Source organism: Notamacropus eugenii, chromosome 6, assembly GCF_028372415.1.
Source record: "Notamacropus eugenii isolate mMacEug1 chromosome 6, mMacEug1.pri_v2, whole genome shotgun sequence".
In the NCBI taxonomy this organism is placed as follows: domain Eukaryota; kingdom Metazoa; phylum Chordata; class Mammalia; order Diprotodontia; family Macropodidae; genus Notamacropus; species Notamacropus eugenii.
The window spans coordinates 272,419,745-272,440,946 of NC_092877.1; the positions used below are offsets into that span (position 1 = coordinate 272,419,745).

Consider the following 21,202-nt stretch of genomic DNA (forward strand, 5'->3'; position numbering starts at 1 on the left):
ATTCTTGTTTTTGAAAGTCAAATTTTCTCTTCAGCTCTGGTCTTTTCACCAAGAATGCTCGAAAGTCCTCTATTTCACTGAAAGGTCATTTTTCCCCTGAAGTTTTATACTCAGTTTTGCTGGGTAGGTGATTCTTGGTTTTAGTCCTAGTTCCTTTGACTTCCGGAATATTATATTCCACGCCCTTCAATCCCTTCATGTAAAAGAATCTAGAGTTTCTGTTATCCTGATTGTATTTCCATAATACTAAAACTGTTTCTTTCTAGCTCCTTGCAATATTTTCTCCTTGAACAGGGAACTCTGGAATTTGGCCACAATGTTCCTAGGAGTTTCTTTTTTTTGGATCTCTTTCAGGAGGTGATTGGTGGATTCTTTCAATATTTATTTTGCCCTCCGGTTCTAGAATCTCAGGGCAGTTTTCCTTGATAATTTCATGAAAAATGATGTCTAGGCTCTTTTTTTGGTCATGGCTTTTAGGTAGTCCCATAATTTTTAAATTGTCTCTCCTGGATCCATTGTTGAGGTCAGTTGTTTTTCCAATGAGATATTTCACATTATCTTTCATTTTTTCATTCTTTTGGTTTTGTTTTGTGATTTCTTGGTTCCTCATAAAATCATTAGCCTCCATCTGTTCCATTCTAATTTTTAAAGAACTATTTTCTTCAGTGAGCTTTTGAACCTCCTTTTCCATTTGACTAATTCTGCTTTTTAAAGCATTTTTCTCCTCATTGACTTTTTGAACCTCTTTTGCCAATTGAGTTAGCCTATTTTTCAGGGTGTTATTTTCTTCATCATTTTTTGGGGTCTCCTTTAGAAAGTTGTTGACTAGCTTTTCATGATTTTCTTGCATCTCTCTCATTTCTCTTCCCAATTTTTCCTCCACCTCTTTTACTTGATTTTCAAGATCCTTTTTGAGCTCTTCCATGGCCTGAAACCATTGAATAATTATTTTGGATGTTTGGGATACAGAAGCCTTAGCTTTTATGTCTTTCCCTGATGGTAAACATTGTTCTTCCTCATCCAAAAGGATGGGAGAAGATATCTGTTCACCAAGAAAGTAACCTTATACAGTATTATTTTTTCCCCTTTTTTTGGGCATTTTCCCAACCAGTTACTTGACTTTAGGTTCTTTGTCAAGAGTAGGGTATACTCTGGGAATTTGTAAGATCTCAGTTCCTCCAAGGTGGCACAATCAAGCATGTACTGGTCTGGGAGCAACCAGAAACTTTTGTGCTCAGAATCTGTGAGTAGTAGTTTCCTCTCCACAACCACCTGGCATCCAGTTTCACCAAGCCAGCACAGAGGCTGAAATTCAGACAAGCTACTCAATTTCCCTAGGAGCGTTAGGTGGGGACAGGGCTGTCACACAGTGCTGAAGTACAGATCAACTGCTCAGTTCCCCTAGGGGATTTACAATCCAACAATAGATGTGGGCTGCTGTGGGAGCTAACTGCCATCCTATGTGGTCTCTGCTGCCACCTCTTGATGCCAGAGATATAGGAAGACCCTGTTCCCTACTCGGTCAGCTGAAAAAACCCTCTAACTGACTTTGGCTCCTGTGGGTTGTGGGATCTGCAAACCCCTGCTACTGCAGCTGGGGATTCTGCCCCCGAGGCCTGCTCCATCCTCCTCCTGGTACCATGCCTCAGGGCCAAGCCTGGCCTGGGCTGTGATCCATGTCCAGTGTAACAGATCTTTCCTGTAGCCCTTTCAGGTCACCCTGGGCTGGAAATCTCCTCCACTCTGTTGTTCTGTGACTTTTGCTGCTCTAGAATTTGTTGTGAGTCTTTCTTACAGGTATTTTATGGGCTGTGGGGGAAGAGCTAGTGTATGTGCATCTTTCTACTCTGCCATCTTCTGAATAAAAAATTTAAAATAAAAAAAAAAACAGAAATTGGTGGGGGCCACTCTTACACCCATGTTTTCAAGAGTAAGAATGTGTCAGAAAGATTGACAATTATGGAAAATGAACTCAATTCATAGATTCTTCATCTTTCCATTTGCTCTTCTTGAAGAGTACAGCAAAAGGGGAGTAGGAAAGTTAATCCTTCCTTCAAACCCAATTGTAAAGTCACAGAAATAGGGGAAAAGGAAAAAGGGAGAAAAGAAGCAAGAAAAATAATCCTATTCCCTTTCTATTCTCTAAGAGAAAAGAAAAAGTGAAGAGTGAATTCAAAAGCTTTGGTCTTCCTTTGTAACTTTCTTTCTTTTGGACTTACCCTTCACTGGGTTGGCTCTTATAAGCTTAAATACTCAGCCCTTCCATTTGCCTAAATCAGCTTCAGGGGTTGGGGAGGAAGGGAAATGGGACTACCTTTCTGCCCCATTTCTTGAGCAATTCGTATGCAAATTAGTTCATCTAAAAACAGGAGCCCCTATTTCTCATTTTCTTTACTATAAGGATCTTACCTCTAAAAATTTTATTAAGTAGCTGGGGGTGGGAAGGGAAAGGGATCAGGAGACTCTTTATGCACCTGCTTCTTGATGATTTTGACTTGTTTTCCCCTCAAGAAAGAAAGCTGCTATTGGGTAGAAAAAAAAATGTCCTATTTATAGTACACATTTCCTGAACCTAGCTCAAGTATCTCATCAAGAAGAATAAACAAGTAAGAAAAAATTTAAGATGCAATTCTAATAAGATTTGTAATTACATACACTAAAACATAATAAAGACTGAATGGTATTGAAAAACTGAAGCCAAAATGAAAGAAAAAAAATAAAAGAAAAAGCATTCTCACAAATACAATAGAATTCCGAATGGTACAGAACAGGAAAGGAAAATCATAGAAATTAGTGAAGACAAAGCAAACTAAACTTGAGTAAAATATTTTTGATTATCAAATAAATTCAGTAGTGCATAGGTTTATCAAGAAAAGTCTCTTGGATAATTGCAATCACCAAGAGCATTAAGGGGTGAAGCAGGTACAGTTCAAAAAGTACAAGTCCCAAAGCCAGGTCTACATATATTAAAAGTCTCTACAATGTCAGTCAGGTACTTGCCAAGCACTAAGGATATTAAGAAAAATAGAAGATAGTCCCTCTCAGTCAAAAAAGATAATCTTCTGATTTCTATTCCTTAGCTCAAACAATTGCAAAAATAAAATGAAATAAGATCATTCAAATAAAAGAAAAAAAGTATCAGCTCAGAGATGTTTCTCAATATTTATTGATAAAAATCATATCTTGCTATAGGTATAGGATCATGTAAATATATTGGAAGGACTTCAAATGCCATCTAGCCCAAACTCTTCATTTTACAAATGATGAAACAAAGGTCATAGAAGAAATAAACATTACAGATAGGATGTGAACCCAAGTTCTTTAACTCTATAGCCAACACCCTTTTCACTGCACCAATCTCCTGATGACTTAGCCAATAATAAGTGTACTTTGTACATGTTGAATTTCAGCGATGAAAGACATGTATGTAGTTTTGTTCATTTTTGCTTTGGGGATTTGTTTTCGTGGGCATTTTTTTGCTACAGAGAAGTGAACATATTATAGTCTTACGTATGGTGTTTCTAGCTGGCTGCTACCTTCATAACTTCAAATTAAATTGAAGAACTAAGGGCTCACTAACTTCATTATTAAAATATGGAAAATAATACCTGTCTCTTGAGAACAGGGTCACTTTCAGAATTGAGCATGTAATAAATCACTAGGAAATTATGAAATGCTATGCAAATGCAAAGCATTATTTTTAATAGAACCTAGGTTTTCATGCAAGTGAATGTGGCCCTCTAGGCACACCCAAGGAAAGATTTAGTATGATCTTCAGGTTAGTTCCTTTTTCTATAATTGGGATCCCAAGACTAAAGCTCTATTTTAGTCAGTACCTTTTTCCCTCTCTTCCTAACCGTCACACTAACCTTTCCTGTGTACTCTCTTTCCAAAGTGGAGCCAGGAGGATTTCGAATGCTTACAATTCAGACACCTTATACTGAACAGATTACTTACTGGGATTTGTTCTGTGGAGTTTTCCAGCACCTTAGTCAGCACCTCTATGTTCTCTGTCACTCCAGTGTCCATTTTCAGCCATTCACCTAAGTTCTCAGTGGCATTCATTCATTCATTCTCCAGTCACTCCCCCTGCTTTCTTCTAATATACCACAACAGCTAGAAGCTTGGCATTCACTCACTATTTGTTCTATTTTCTGAATCTAAGCCAGACTCAAACCATCAAATAACACATTCATAGCAGTAAGGCCATTCTCTGATACTATTAAATGTACTTTCAAGCACCTTTTTATTTCTTACAGGCAGGCCTGAAACAACAGGAGACTGGGAACAAATCTTCACCAATGTTTTCTCACCTGTAGGCCTCTTTCCCTCCCTCAGTCTCAAGAACTAACTGCACCTGACAGTTGTTCATGAGGGCAGGGAGGATAATCTTACCATTTAAAGCTTGCTACTTTACTGATGGTATGAATTTCCCAAAATCTTCTTTCTCCTAAATTCCCAGCTCACGTTGCCACGTTTAAGGCTTGAGTTAGCTCCTTGAAGAACCTGAAGTTAGTTATAACCAAGTCAGCATACTATAATGGAAAGACAGCTGAATTCAGCTCTCTTAAATTCTAACTCTGTTACTAACTACAGTTATGGGAATTTTTTAAAATTTTCTTATATTATTCAGGTCTCAGGGATATTCTGCCTATAAATTTTGGTTAACTAAAAGTCTGTTTTAATATTAACCTCACTTGAACAAAGGCTGTCCCATGGGAGGTGAAAATTTTACTGTACAGCCTGAAGTATTCCTTAGATAAAAAGCCAGAGAAAGAATCTCAACTGTCCCTGACTCCTTAGTGAAAGGTAAATTCTCCTCAATCTGTTTGTGAATCCTCTAAAATGTAGTTTAATCTGTAACCTAATTTGGTTTACCTTATTGTTTGAAGAAGTTTGGCTCATATGGGGATGTATGAGATTAGGATTCTGTTTAACTAAATTTGTTCAACTTTATGACCTTGGAGGAAGTATGGGCTTATGAATCTACTCGTTAACATTTAAAACCTAAGAGGAATAGGCAAGATTGCCATATGTAAATGGATTATTTCTCTGTCACTCTGACATATTTCACCTATAGGAAGCCTTGTAATACTCCTCGAGTTTTTCAGGTTTGCTCTGAGGCCTGAACCTATGATGGAACATAAAAATGAGACCTGGGATTTAACCTCCATAGTTTCTGCAGTTGTAAATATATCACTTGGCAGGAGTTCTAAATCATATATACACAAACTGTATATAAACATAAATATTCCTGCACATGTACATTTTATACACAGATGCGTACATGCACACACACACACGCACACACGCACACACACGCACACACACGCACACACCTCCAGAGCGGTGTCAGAACACAGAATCACAGATGAAAAGCAGTGTCTGCCAAAATGAAAGAGCTTCTGTTCAAGATGAAAGAAGCTATTAAGCCCGTTTTCACAGAAAATTCATACTTAGAATCCCTTAACTGGGGAGTAGTTTTACAATTATTGGAAAGTTCACCACAGCACCAAAAGCTTAAAATTCAGAGAATCAGCACAATTTGTACATAACCAGAAAAGCTTAAAGTGGTAGGTCATTTTAAAAGGACAGAGGAAAATGATCAATATAGCTTCTGTTTCCCTTACTGGAGTATTTCCATGAGAAATATTTGAAAGTAATAATTGTTTTTAGAGACCCTTTTCACTTAATGTTGTGCCCCTTTGATTGATAGATAACATTACTGAATTTTACTTTTATCCCAGTGTATTTTAAAATATAGAATAGCAAAGTGGTACATTGGATAGAGTGCTAGACCTGGAGTCAGGAAGATTTACTTTACTAAGTTCAGATCTAAACTTAGACATTCACTAGCTGTTTGACCCTGGGCAAGTCACTTACCCTTGTTTGCCTCACTTCCTCATCTGTAAATTTTGCTAGAGAAGGAAATGGCAAATCACTTCAGTATCGTTATCAAGAAAATCCCAAATAAGGTCATGAAGAGTTAGACACAACTGAACCACAAAAATTTTAAATACTATGGTCACCAATTCCAACAACACAGATCCTTTAAGTATTTTTAAGCTTATTGCCAGAAGAAATAACAAAATTATCATTAATTTCTAGAAACCTGCTATTACAACCTTGCAGACAGAAAAAACAATGGTTGACTTCGGTGATTTTTTTTCCAGTAAGATTTGGGGAGAGAATTTGAAAAATGGGTATTTGGGGAATACTACAGTCACAGAGAACATTATAGCTGTGGTGGCAATTATTAATATAAACCAGCATTGATCAGATAAACATCAAGCCATAAGAAAATATACATACACATATAAATCAATTGTATTGCTATCCTGTTTATTGAAACTGTTCGTTTTGTATGTATTTTTCTGGATATGTTTTGTTGACAAAGAGATATGGGTTATTAAGTCATTTTCACACATTATATAAATAGAGAATCTTCTTAAATTTGTGTCTACATTTGCTGGTCAAAAAATTTATTGCTGCATTAGAGTATGTCTTTTTGAACTGGTAACTTGACTAAGTCCCAATAGTCCTGCCTCCAGAAGAAATAACTTATCTTTCAATATTAGGGCTTTCTACTTGTATAGGTCTCTCTGGTTTTGCCAGTTGTCTCTTTTTGTCAAGCACTTGGATTGTATTGAATATCATGTACAGGGAAGAAGGTCACTGTCAGTGACCAAGGCCAATAATCTATTCACGAGAGGAACAAGGAATAGGTAAGATGGCAGAAAATCCTCTAGAATCAAGGTTAGGGGCAACAAAAGATTTTTGTCAAGAAAAAGAGATTATAAAAGAAATACAGAGGAGTTGGAAAGAGCATTTCTATAAAGGGCTTGAAAGGGATAAGCCATTTCATTCTGGAGCAGTCAAGAAAATGATAGTAAGTTAGAAAAGTGATGGTAGAACAAGGAAAAAGGAAGAACAAAGTAGGTTGAAAAAAAAAAGAAACAGGTAGAAAGTGGAAAGGAACGTGTGTTGTTGTCTCCACTGCCATAATATAATTTGAGACCTTTTCTACCCTCTATGCCTATTGCCACCAACCCAGTATATTAGCTCATTAATTGCTCCACCTAACCAGAGGATTTCTTAATTCAAGTCAGCTAAACTTTATTATGTTCTGTATTCAGGGCACTGTGTTCCACAGCTACTGAGCATACCAAGAGAAAAGAAAATAGCTCCTGCCCTCAAGTTATTATTTTTTTTTTTGTAGATGCTCTGAAACTTTTTATTTTATTTTTTAAAAGAGACAACAATAATTTACGTCATTAAACAAACCAGAAAGCTGAATGACCTTCTTCCCAAGCCCCAAAGCTGAGCCCAAGTACTGGCCCCATCCTACTCCCCTGCCCTTCAGTGAGGCTGCCTCCAAGCCTCTGCCTGAGGAGTGAATTCCAGTTGTCTCTTTGAAAAGGTGAAAAAGGGACCAGGGAGCTGCCTCTTTCTCATTCTCCCTTATGGTCCAGTCTTCTCCCATAACTCTGCTGTTTTCACTGAGTAAAGATCCAGTTGGGCCCCAGAACCTGGCACCCTAGCAGCATCACTGCTTGCACAAGAGGCTAGGAGTCTCTTTCTTTTATTAGCAAAAAGGCAAACAGACACAACGAAAACCTTAAAAATATGGAAATAACATAACAAATGTGGCCACCTCAAAATCACACAAGCACGAGTAGCAAACCCCTTCTTAATTCTAGTTTTGGTCCTGGCTTCCCCAGCCTCCCTATCACTCCCCCATACTGATCCTATTCTAGGTTTGTTTTTTTTTATTTTTTTTTAAATATAATTTCATAAATGTTCCATAAAAATACTATTGTTCTTAATCAAACACAGATATTGCAATATGAAGAGTAACTGTTTTTTCCTCACTCTATAAAATATGAAAAGGTTATCACACTGGTTAATATAGAAAATGCCAGAATCTCTAAGTATCACCAAAACTGGTACCAAATGAGCAAGGTGGAGATTTTACAGAATGCCAGATGTTAGGATGGGACTTAGGAAGACATTCCTCCTGTTCAGGTCTTCAGTGAAGTTTCTCTGTCAGTCTCTCCCACCTCTCCACCCCGCCTCTCTAGTCTAAGCTGTCTGGATCAGCAACGATGTAGAGTCAGGCCTCTCTACGAATTCTTAAGAAGCCTGAAAGCCAAACCATGTTTAGAGAAAAAAAAAGGGCAACTTGATGCTCTGATATTGCAGAGCCAAATATTCCTCCCACCCTCAGGTGCCCTCTAGGGATCATCTGGGTCTCCAAACACCCAATAATCCAGAAGAGGAGGAAATCCTCACTTAGACTGAACCATTGAACTGGTAAAAGCTCCCACCCAAGGGAGGGCACTGAGGATAGTCCTCTGGGCTTGACCTGCTCTCTTTGTGCAAGGAATAAAGATTCCACCTTATTAAAAAAAAGGTGACGGGGAGGCCTAACTGCTAAGGAATGCTAAAGAATGAGCAAGCCTCTTCTCTTGTCCTTCCATGTGGAAAAGGTGACTTTTGACCCCAGATTTGGTTTCAGGCCCAGCCAGGGTTACCTTCAGTTCTCAGAGAGGGACAGTGCCAGGGCAGCCTGAAATGTAGCTTCTTCATCAATGTTGTAGTCCACAAAGGTGTCACAGGAGAATATGTGTCGATGGAGGAGGTGCTGCAAGAAGCTGGCGCTCTTGTAGCTGGGATCGCCCCAGGGCATGGCTGAACAGATGGGGCAGACCATATGGTTAGGGTCATTTGGGTGATTCTCCATGCAGTGCTTTACCAGCTCCTGCTGGTCCAGATTGTGGGCTTGACTGTACGGACACACAAAGATGGATCTGTTTGGGATATTATTGGGAAAGGCTGGGATGCTGGCACTACTGGGATAAACTTGGTACAGTTGGCCATCTGCTCCTGGACCTTCATGCAGGAAGAAATGTGTGACCTCCTCTATGCAAGAGTCAGCTTCTTGCTGTAGCCCTGGCATGGAGCCTTGTAGGATGACAGCTGCTTTTCCACATTGGAGGCTTTGTCCACTTTCTTTGGGTCAAAGAGCATTCAGCAGAGTGGGCTGAGTAGAGATGGCATCTGGAGACATGGCTGCAAATACTCCCCACAGAATGTGTGTCCGCAGGTGCCAATGGCCACTGGCTGGTGGTAGACCTCCAGGCAGATGGGGCAGCTGTACTGGGCCTCCATGCTGCTCAGGCTGGGGGTGCTGCTGCTGCTGCGCCGAGACCACCAGGCTGTGAAACATTGCCATGGCCAGCCAGGCTCTTACCTGCTGGCCCCTCATGCAGCCCTCCCTCGCTCCTGGTCCGCTGTTCAGGCTTGGGCTCCAGCTTGTTCCCTGTCTGGGTCTCTGGCTCTCTCCTGCCCTCAAGCTGAAAAATTGTTTCAGGAGAGAATTAGATGTACACAGATTATTAAGTAAAAATATCTAGAAAGTAACTGGAAAGGAAAACTTAACAATTTATTGAGGTCTTGCGTAAAAAGTGGCAATAAAGCTTAGCCTTGTAATAACCTAACTTATCTTCTTAGGTGAATTATTTCTCCCTATACAATTGATCACTTCCAGGATGTATGTGTACATACACATATATACATACATATGTGCTTGTATGTATATATATGTATACATACATATTAATACATAAATATCATAGATCTGATCGATGTCTTCCTATTGTCCATAAGATAAGGTTTAAAATTCATCATCTGACATTCAGGTCCACAATAATCTGATACAATTCTGCCTTTCCATCTTGGTTTCATATTATTCCTCACCATGGTCCTAATCCTACATCTAGATTACTACTATTCTCTAAACTTCAAATATATGCTACTTCCCCCCATTTATGCCTTTGCTCATAATTTTCCCTATGCCCTCCTTTATTTTTTAAATCTATTGAATTAATATCAACTCTGTAAAGTCCATTGCAAATACCACCTATCCCAAAAAGGCTTTCCGGATTCTCCTCCCTAATTAGTAATTATCTCCATATGGGTCTCAGTTGGGGCTTTCTCTTGTACCTCTCTAAATTGCTTTCTCACTAATATCATACATTTTAGTTTCCTATTTTGTGTTTTATCCCTCTCTTAAGCTCTATACTCAATTTTTCCCACATTTTTATCTAATTTTTGGATCTTCTTCAGTGTCTAACATACTCTGCACACCATAGACATTTAACAAACATTTTAAAATGTTTTTGAATGAATAGATTAAAGGGAGTAATGATTAAAGAAGCAGAACAGAGCCTGACAGAATGAAACTAGTAGCCTTCGAGAAAGATGTGAATAGGAATGGTGGATAGATGATGGAAGATGAATGACAAAAAAAAAAATGTGGAGAAGAGACTAGCTAGGGAGGAAAATCTAATGAAGGATAATAATAGTGATAAGTGACATTTATACAGTGTTTTGCTGTTTAGCAAACTGTGTCTCATGCATTATTATCTCGTTTGGCCTTTCCTCTACTCGCAGGCAGAAGCCTTGAGAGAAGGCCTTACAAAACCACAGCAAAGACAATACCCTGGAGAACTTAACTCTTTCAACTATGAACCCCTTATGTTCTAATTAATGATTTCCTCATCTGACCTCTTATACTGGAGCTGGTTCTATCTAGATTTCAGCTTCCTCCCTAGTTTACTCCCTGACCATTTTCTTACCAGCACCAATTATGTTACATGCCTCCCACTTCCCCAACTTTCCAGTTCTGGAGCCATAATCAAAAGAATCTTACCATTGCTACGGAAAAGGAGTTAACACTCTAATATTCTTCTTTGGCTAAATTCACAATCTGTATAACTTTTCAAATGAAAATATCTCTCCCTGATGATCTGTCCCCAATATGTGTTGTTTCCGTCTATTAGAACATAAGTACCTTGTAAACAGCAACTATCTTCAAATGTTTATTTTTATCCCTCATACTTATCATAAGCTTGGAATATGAGAAGTACTAAATAAAAGACTTTTTAATTATTATTTTTAAATCAACAGGTATCTACTCTCTCTCTCTCTTTTGCCTCTGGACTGGTTTAAGAAAAGAATGGAAACCAGAACAACTGAAAAACAATATGCATAGTCAAAGAAAACTAATCCCTCCACTGACTATGCACAAAATCGTGTGATTGACTGCCTATGTAATCCATTGCCTGATTCTATATCATCCATCCTCTGTAACGTTGTGGGACTACCAGTTAGGGGATAAAGTGAATGCCAGACATCAGAGCTCACATTTCAATTAGGCATGTATTCTACCCATACTATCATGACTATCTATTGCCTGACCTAGCAAGGAAGCACAATTTTTAAGTTTCTAAGGTGAATTGCTGAATGCTTATTTTTGTAACCAGAGTGCCAGAGTCTCAGAACCAATAGGACTCTTTCCTCATTGATCTAGACCATTGTCCAGGACCTGCAGGAGCAATGAGTGGAGCTGGTGAGAGCATAGGAGAGGAGAACTCTTCAATTCCCTTCCACTTTTTCTTCAAGGCTCCCTACACTTATATGACTGATTTAATGATAATGATCATTTTTAAAAAATCTTTCACAAACCAGGGTCTTGTCTTCATAATGGGCTATATTCCCAGCATATGATACCAAGAATAGTATAGTAGTCTTGGAATAGGACAATAGAAAGAAAGTTGTATCTGGAGTCAGAGGAGATGGGTCTAAATCCCCACTATACTGCATAAAGAGTGACCTATTACATGCCTGAAAAAAGTTACTTTGTTTCTTAGAGACTCAGTTTGCTCATCTGTTAGAAAGACAGAGATAGAAACACACAGAGACACAGAGAAAGAGACAGATATGTGAGAGAGAGAGAGAGAGAAATATATTTCTTCAGTCTCTCCCAATCCCTGCTTCCCCCACACCCGAAGGGGCCTCAGAGAAGTCTTTCTTAAAAGAGAAAATGGCAACACATCCCCAAGTCAAGTAATGGAGCCCACTCCTGCGAAGGCACCTGAATTCAAGTTATAAAATCTCAGCATCAGAGAAGGGTAGGGCAGTAAGCTGGAGAGTGCTGTGTCCTACTAGTCATTTCCACTTTACTCAGCTATCTAGGAACCTTGCATATTTCCAAATGCTGGGATCAGAATTCTAAGTTAATGCACTAAGAGGCAGTTGACCAGAATTACCTCCTCCAATCCAGAGGAAGACTATGAGTGTTTGAATTAACCTGAACACCCTTATAATAAGATTGTCTTGCTACCCACCATGACTGGGTTGGATGTAATCCTTCCTGAGGAAGCATAGGACTCACTAATGCTCATAGAGCTCATCTAAGACTTAAAAGAAGGCATTACTACTGATGCCTATTCTTGAGAACATCTGGAGAAAGCTGAGCTGGATGCTGAAGGACCTAAAGCTCACTCCATATGAAGACTAGTAGAAGGAAACGGACATTATTTGCCTAGAGGAAAGAAGAGTGGGGGGTGAGGGGAACATGATAGTCATCTTTAAGTATTTGAAGTGGAAGAGGAGTTAGGCTCATTCTATTGGACCTCAGACAACAGAACCAACATCAATTGCTGCAAGTTGCAGAAGCAGATTTATACTTAGTACAAGGGGAAAAAAAAACAACTTCCTAACAATTAGAGCTGTCCAAAAGTGGAATAGACTGACTGGAGAGATTGCTGGTTTCCCTTCCCTAGAAGCCTTCAAGCAAAAACTGACTCACCACTTGTCAGGGATACATATCATGCAGAGAGCACTGGTTATTCAGGTACCAGTTGTTTATTTCCAGGGTCTCTGCAACTCTGAAATACTATATTTCTTTGGAAAACGATTAATCCAGCTATGGTATCCAGTGAGTCAGAATATTCCATTGATTGGATTTTTACATTCCTCAACCATTCTAGATAATATACAGTACGGGGTCTATAAATTAAATAATGAGGCTGCATAGAATAGAGCAATAAATATAGTCCTTGATGAATACAAATCACAAATTGAGTATAGATGAAAAATAATAGAGGCCAAAAAGAGAATCAGAGAGAAAAATCTTCTTTGCAACATGAAATTCTATATATTTAATATATCTGTAGTCATTTAAATGAGTTTTACTGAAATGTTTACTTGGCAACATTATGCATACATCTATTATTGGGAAAAATATTTAGGAAATATTTTAGAGAAAATTGAAATATTTATCAAAGTAAAAATAACATATCCTCTTATATGGCTGCCACTGTGGATTAAAGTCATATGATGAACACACACACACACACACACACACACACACACACACATTCTACCTTTGGTAAGTCATTCTATAATTATAGAGTATTAACAATATGCTGGTAAGAAAGGCCAGCTAAGGCTTATATAATTTGTTTTTTAAATTAAAAGATGAATTGAGTGAACATAATTGGACTTTTAAAATGCATTTATATCTGTATTTTGATTAATGATAACGTTCTCATCAATACTCTACCACTAAACTAATAATTCCCAATTTCCTGGTCTTTAGATTCTCATTAACATCCTTATATTCTCTTTCCCCTGTAAGTCCTATTTAATTATAGCGAAGTCTGTCTTCAGCCACAGCCCAAGAGAAAAGCAGAAAAATGGTTGCCTAGCAAAGGTGAGCTTTAACTAAAGGTCATATAAAATTGTATGAGAGGCCTAGGAGATACTTGGAAGTGGTAACTTACGACAGAGAGATGGTCTTTGGGGAAGTGGCCCTTAGCTCATGTTTGAATGTGGCAAAGGTGTTGTACTGCTGTAGTAATATAAAACCTTTTACATATTTTCTTCCTTACAAAATCATTTTGTTCACAGCGGGATTAAATGGATATCTCCTAATGATATTTTTTTTCATTTTCCTGTCAAATTATAATGCTTAATACTGCTTTCAATAATGTACTGTGTAAATCTAAATGATTTATGCTATTATGATGACAAGAAAGATAATTCTAAGGCTCCTTTAAAAATAAACCTCTGATAGCATTGCCCAAATCTAGTAAGAGAAACTTTAAGAAAAAGAAATGACCTTACAAGGGAAAGCTCACAGACATTTTTAGTAGAACACAATACTAAATAGCAAATCTTTACCTGACTGGTCTTAGACCCTACTGTCATTGGCCTGTGATATCAAACTTCGCTCTATCTTTGCTTTTCTCCTTCTTGGGAAAGTAATAGCCTAGTGTCTGATCAGTGAATGTAATCTCCTTTTACACCAAGATCTGTCACCCTGCTGAATGGCTGAGTTGTGTGTAATCATACCAGCTTTGCCTTATATCAGATTGACTAGCCCAGAACAGCTAATGTATTTTGTTAGACCACTACAGAATCCAAGCTCAAATGTTCAATAGAAACCTTGATACTTTGGTGCTTTTTAGGAAAAAAAAAAAAACTATGCACAACCTATTCCATCTTCTCAAATGAAATTCAATAGTTTTAATTTGTATTTTTCCAGGTACTAATTGGAATCACTAATCCATTGATTGTTTTCCTGCCCCCCTGCTCCTCTTGGCAAAAGTTTTACATAATTTTGCATATAAAGTAACTTATGAAGTCACATGAATTAAAAAAAAATAAGTTCATTTGAATTTACACTAATTGTAAATCTTAAATGATTTCAAAAGGACACAGCCAAGAAGCAAATTCTGGAGATGAAATCATAATGATTCTCCAGAAACCTTTTCTAAAACAGCAGCCATCACTACAACTTCTTGGCAATGTAAAGGAACAGCCGAGTATACAGCAAGAAAAATGAGCAGAAGAGGCAGCCAACTCCCGGACCAAAAATGGGAATGAAAATCTCAAATGCTTCCTGGAAATTTCCGTTCCTTTCTTGCTAGGCAGTAACATGTTAGGTGGTTTACGAACATCTCTTGGAGAAAAAAAAAACAAAAAAACCCTCCTTTTCAGTGCTTGCTTGTATTTCCTGAAATGCCTCCTATCTCGATCTCATCTATGTAAAGTCCCCCTCTTTCCTTTTCCTGCCCAAGTCAGAAGTAGAGTTAACCAATATTAAAAGGGAAAAATAACAATATAACATCTTTCAAAGAGCTATAGGAATATGAGTAGACTGAGCCTTGAGCATCTTACAGAATCAAAGAATCTATGTGCCAAATATATGACTTCAAGGGGTCATCCAACCTGTATCCAAACAGGAATCTTCATAACATACTTGAAAAAGGAGCATCCTCCCTCCCCTTGAAGACCACCTGAGGCAGTTTAAACTCTATTCGGAAAGTTGTATTAGGAAATTTTTCTGATATTGAGTTGAAATCTATCTCTCTTTCACTTCTACTAGTTAGGCTCTCTGGGACTAAGTAGAACATGTATTGATTCCTCTTTATTGTGAGAGTACTTCAATTACTTGAAAACACTTGTCATGGTCTCCAGAATAAACATCTTCATTCCCTTTTGCAACAGTAGCTTGTTAGAAGCAGATGTTTATAACTTTTACCACTACCTCAGCTAAGTTACACAGGGCATGATCTTGAGGTCTCTTAAGACCCTGGCCACACTTCTCTGGCTTTATCAACATTCTTCCTAAAGTGTGCCTAAAGCCTAAAAACTTACACAGGACTCCAGAATTTTTCTAAGAAAAGCAGAACAATGTTATTTAAATGCTACTCTCCAAAAGTACTATTTTAACTTCATTTCTGTTGAACCTGGATGACTAGAAATGCTTAATGATATATTTCTTGTTCTTTCTATTTGTTGTCCAATGTTCATTGCTAAATGGTTTATTCATTGCTAAATCTAGTTTAACAGGTTTAATTCCAACTTCTTTGCAGGTTCTTTTACCCCTGAAATGATTTTCCTCCTTTGTAAGGCGTTACTTTTCCTAATATTATGATATTCTTGGTAATGCTTTGAAAGTGAGTTTGTACTCTAAGGTATCATTACTTTTGGCCGTCATGTCTCTGTTTGGCAAGGAAAAATAAAAAGAATTTTGTTGGCTGAAATGATTTCTTGGCAGGTTTTTTTTTTTTTCCTCTAAGCTGTTGGCTGTAACAAGAATCCTGCCAAGGGCTTTGTCACTTTTCCTGTTAATTCTCAGTTCTCTTCACTATCTACCTTCTCCATCTCTCCTCCCAACTAGCACAAAGTTGAGATTGTTAGGAAGAAATGAAAGATATAGTCTCTCTCAGTGTCTATGTCTTTTTCCTCTTTTTCTTTCTCTTTTCTCCCTACAAAAGGAGAGTAAAAAATGTGTCTATATTGGGAAGGGTGAAATTCTATGTAACCTCTTTAAAAATTAGAAATGATTCTGTGATCTACCTTTTAAAAAATATTGTTTTGCCAATGTTGCATTCCATACCTTTTACCAACTATCACAGATAAATCACTTTGGCATAGTTTCTCAAAACTTATTTCTAAAAGATCTTATGCCTTTAGAAGAAGAAAATAATTTTAAGCAAAGGTTTCAGAAAGTTGTAAAATGGTTTGAAGTTAAGTCAACAAGAATTTATTAAACTCCTACTATGTGCCAGGCTCTCTGCTAAGCTCCAGGGATACAAAATAAGGCAAAAATAGTCCCTCATCTCAAAGAGGTCACAATCAAAATTCAAACTATTTTTTTAAAATAAAATGTGCAAAGAATAACTTAGAGATAATCACAAGCAATAGCATTAAGACCAAACATAATCATTTTTAGTATCATCATCATATCTTTGTCTACACTTTGAGCTATTGCCTTATTTTAAGCACTAACCATCTCTCCTAGACGATGGCCATTGTATTCCACTTTTTTTTAAATTTTATTTTAGACTCAAATGTCAGAATACAAATTCAGAATAGAGAAAAGAAACAAAAACATATCATAAGCTTAAATATTGGAACTTACACACAAAGTTAGAAAGAAAAAAAAGCATATGTGCATGGCAGAACATGAGTATTCAAAATATGTAACAATAAATTTTCATTTCCAGAAAGTCTGTAAAATAAATAAAACACATTGTGTTGAGAATTGTCCATGTTTTCTTTGCTTCCTTTTGAGTTTTCTTTTGTTGTCTGCCGTGCACGTTTTTAGTTTGTGCTTTCTTTCCCTCCACCCACCCCTCCAGAAGGCTACAATAAAATTTAGATGTTTCTCTACAGCTATAAATATACACATACATATATAGACACATACTTCCCCAAACATATTCTTCTCCTGATCTTTGTTTTCATGTTTTTACGTATCTCTTGTTTCCTATCCCTCCTGCCTCCTCTACTTTACTCCTACCCACTACCTTGCCCTTCTATTACTTGCCTACACCCTCCAAGGATGCTTCCCTTCATGTCCCATTCCCCTAAATCTAAACACCCTTCTATACCCCTCTTTTACCTATTCCCTCCCCGTCCCCTGTAAAGATGCCTCCCTTGTCCTCTCCCCCTTCCCTATGCCCTTTACATTTTATTTCTTCACAATTTAGAAGACTTTTACACTCTTCTACGTATATATATATAGTTCCCTCTTAAACCCATTCCCGATGAAAGTAGATTACCAGAACTATCAGTCCTCCTCCCCATCTAATTCCTCAGTATCCATTCTTCCTCTTGCACCTCATTTGTATAAAATGATTGCTCATTTTAGCTGTTCCTAAATGGTTTTCTTTTTAAATTCGTATCATACTCAGGTTTACCTCAAGCTTTCTTATTAGCTACTCAGTTATTAATAAGAATCTTAGACATACATTTTATATTATGTATACAAATATATGTGTGTATATATGTGTGCATATATGTGTACATGTGTGTACATGTGTGTGTGTGTGTGTAGTAAACAGTCTGTCCTTATGAATCCCTTATAATCAGTCATTGGTATGTACCTTATATTTTCCTGGTATGTCGAATCTTCTATTAAGTTCAGCATTATCTATTCTCCAGATCTCCTCTGAAGATGAAACCTGGTCTTCTCTATTCCCATAATACCTTCTATGGTTGGATTTTTTCTCCTTTGTGCATTTTTTTTGAAGTAACAGCTTAATTTTTGTAGTCACCTCTAGCCCTGGGGTATGGGAAATGGTACCTCTTGCCCCAGATCTTCAGTTCTCTCCTTTGACCTGGAACCAAAAATCTCCAACCTCCTGTAAGTGCCCACAGTCAGAGGTTTTCTGTCCCTCTGCTTCTGAACTCACCCAGTGTGTGCTGGTTCCCTCTCACCCTCGCCACTTTTTGCAGCACAGCTGAGTCCAGCAATCCTTAACAGCAGAGGTTTCTTCAATCTTCCCAGGCTCAAACACCCAACTTCCCTCACTATCCGGGGGTAAAAATTCAATGCCTGGGGCTGAGGCAGACTCTCAAACTAACTAACCCCAGTGCTTGACACCTGTTGTTAAAAGAAAACCTAGCCTGGAGGTGTTTACTCTTCACAGGGACCAAACCTTGTTCTGCTCTCAAATTGTCCCAGGAAGACCCTGGATGTGCCCCCTCTAATACATCACCACCCATACTTTGTTCAACCTAAGGTGCTATTTTAAATCTTTTGTGGGGGGTAAAATCTTGAGAGCTTGGAATGTCCTGACCTACTCCATTGTCTTCCCAGAATCCTCTGCCTTGCGTTCCACATTCTACCTTCACCCTTAGCACCTCCTCATATTAGCCAGTCCTTTCAGTACTGACCAAAGTAATCCTTTATTCATGATTTCACCCAGGCCATTCACCTGAGGGACATATAATGAATTTCAGCTTTAAAGCCTTCATCATCAGTTTAAATCATTTCACTTATTTTCCCCTCTACTAATATTCTTCCCAATATCCTATCCAGTCCTTTGGGGCCAGTGTATTGTACATTTCCTTCTATTCATTCCTATCCTATTCAATATGACATACTAATTCACATTACAGTATCAGTCTTATCTCCTCCTCTACATTTTAAATTCCCTGAACACAAATCGCTTCTTAGTATCCCTCATACCACATAGTAGAGGTTTAAGAAATATTTGATCAAGATTGTAGAATGACTAAACAGATGTCAGCACATCAATTTAACCATAAGAAAATATAATAAATTAAATATAAATATATTTATCAATATAATTTAAAATAATTATATAAAATATTATAATAATGTAATATGTAATAAGCATAATAAATTAAATATAAATAACCATATTTAATCAAAAGAAATTATGAATTTGAAAAATTCACAGAAACACAGAGGGATTTATCTGAAACAAATCAAAGTGAATTAAGTATACCCAGCAAAATAATAAAGAGATTTGACAATAAAATTAAAGAAAAAGAAAATGAAGTCAAATGGTGACTAATTTTTATTGGTTTGGTTAAACTTATTGCTTTCTTTTTGTTTTCTATTATAAGACATAGCTTGCTGAAGAGAAAGGAGGAATATATATTCAGTAATAAAAGTGAGGAAAACATAAAAGACATATAATTAAAAAAGAAAAAAAATAAACAAATGAATAGACAAGTAAGCAGAATGATCTGTTTCAAATGATAAATCTTCCCTGAATGGATAAGGATAAATATGTCTCTTTGACCCTAGTAATTTATTCCCATTACTACCTTTTTCTTCTTCACTGTGCTAAATTCACTTACCATTATTCTTGAAACACATACATTGGTCTAATGTTTGTTCATTCTGCATGTCATTAATATTCATGTCTACAGCAATATTGTCTGCTTTATATCTTCATCTCCAAGACAGGACCCTATATATTTAGCTCATTTTGCTTACCAACAATTAGGAATAAATACGACCTTAATAATTGATTGAGATGATGATCAATATTCTTCTTATGATACCTTATTAAACAACAATTCTGATTTCAAATACCTTCCATGTCCCCCTTTCTTTAATCTCAGTTCACTTCAACATGCATTTCAGTGATTCAGTCATTTCAATGATGTCCAGATCTCCACAATACCATTTGTGCTTTCCTTGGCAAAGCTAGAGAAGTGAATTGTCATTTTCTTCTCCAGATCATTTTACAGATGAGGAAACTGAGATAAACAGGACTATGTGACTTGCCCAGGGTCACAAAGCCAGTACATGTCTAAGGACAGATTTGAACTTGGGTCCTCCTGATTCCAGGTGCAGTACTCTGTCCATTGTGCCATCTCATTAATAGCAGGAGTGTTTTTCTCAACCCAAAATTGGGTCACTAATCCACCATGGACTGATATCCATTAAGCATTTTTGCTTATTTTTAATGCAATTTTGTTTCTTAATGGGAAGAACTTTATTATCCATTAATAGGCCCATGTGACCTGCCTGGGTCACATGGAAGCCTGAGTCACATGAATCAAGTCACATGGAACAGGAAGGGGTGGAGCAGGAGAACAGAGTGGAGAGGAAATTGGTCAGAGAGCAATCAGAGCTGGGAAAGGCAGCATGTAGCTTGAGTGGGAGCCTGTTTGTGATTTTGTTTAAGGGAGCTGCTTTGTGGGAAGTCTAACAGAGGGAAGGCTTGGGGGTGTTAGTGTCCCCTACATTGTTATTGCATTTGGATTTCTTTGTTACTATGATGGATTTGGCTTTCTAGTGTTTGAAAATGTTTTGGTCCTGTCTTCCATGTGGAGAGTCTGTTGATTTTCATAATTCAGAATTGCACTGGTATATTCATAGTTGCGATATGCGCTGTGAATATCATATTGGCACTATAGGACTTAGGAAGGTTTCTAAAACCACTTTCATCTAAACACAAGAAGGTTAAACACTCCTATCCACACTCACCCATGCACTCATACATGTAAGGACTGTGGCACAAAAACTCAAAAGGGAAATAGAGTCAAGGAGAACAGAAGGGGAGTTGGGAAAGAAATAAAGAGTAAAATCCTTTAATCCAAGGTAGGAAAGTGAAAGAGAAGAGGAGAACAGAGTGGAACTGATCCTTTAATTTATAGACCACAAGTGTTAGGCAAGCTCCTTCATTTTTGCCATTGTCTTTTTTATAAAGTGAGTGGTCTGGTCAAAGAGAGGAAAAGCATACAAGAGGACAAAATAAAGGAAAATGGAGAAAGACAAAAAAGGATTAAAAAATAAAGTTCAACAATTTCTCACATTGAAAAAAGATATTTGAAAAATAAATATAAAACTTCTAAAGTGAAAATGTATAAACATGCACAGAGCTGAAACGAGAAACTGTAAAAAAAATCTATTATGCTTCAGCTGAACTCAAAAAAGTGCATGTAGAGTGATTTCAGATGACACAGTAAATTCAGGCATGATAAAATGGATTAGCAGGGAAACTATTAGTTTCATATGTCCCATAGATATCAATATTTAATATATACATGTAGAATTTGCATACCTTTCAAATAT

General features: G+C 37.4%; 1 long non-coding RNA gene and 1 pseudogene across 1 annotated transcript in view; both read right to left on the reverse strand.

Moving 5' to 3' along the window:
* LOC140509479 (uncharacterized) overlaps nt 1–18,900 on the reverse strand; it is a 52,750-nt gene extending 33,850 nt beyond the window's left edge. Inside the window, exons 1-2 of the long non-coding RNA XR_011968776.1 lie at nt 18,057–18,900; nt 4,396–4,506 (exon numbers count right to left, since the gene is read on the reverse strand). This is a non-coding gene — a long non-coding RNA (uncharacterized lncRNA). The remainder of the gene's footprint in view (nt 1–4,395; nt 4,507–18,056) is intronic.
* Nucleotides 7,567–9,681, reverse strand: LOC140509478 (E3 ubiquitin-protein ligase RNF166 pseudogene; annotated as a pseudogene).
* Nucleotides 18,901–21,202: the final 2,302 nt, after the last annotated feature.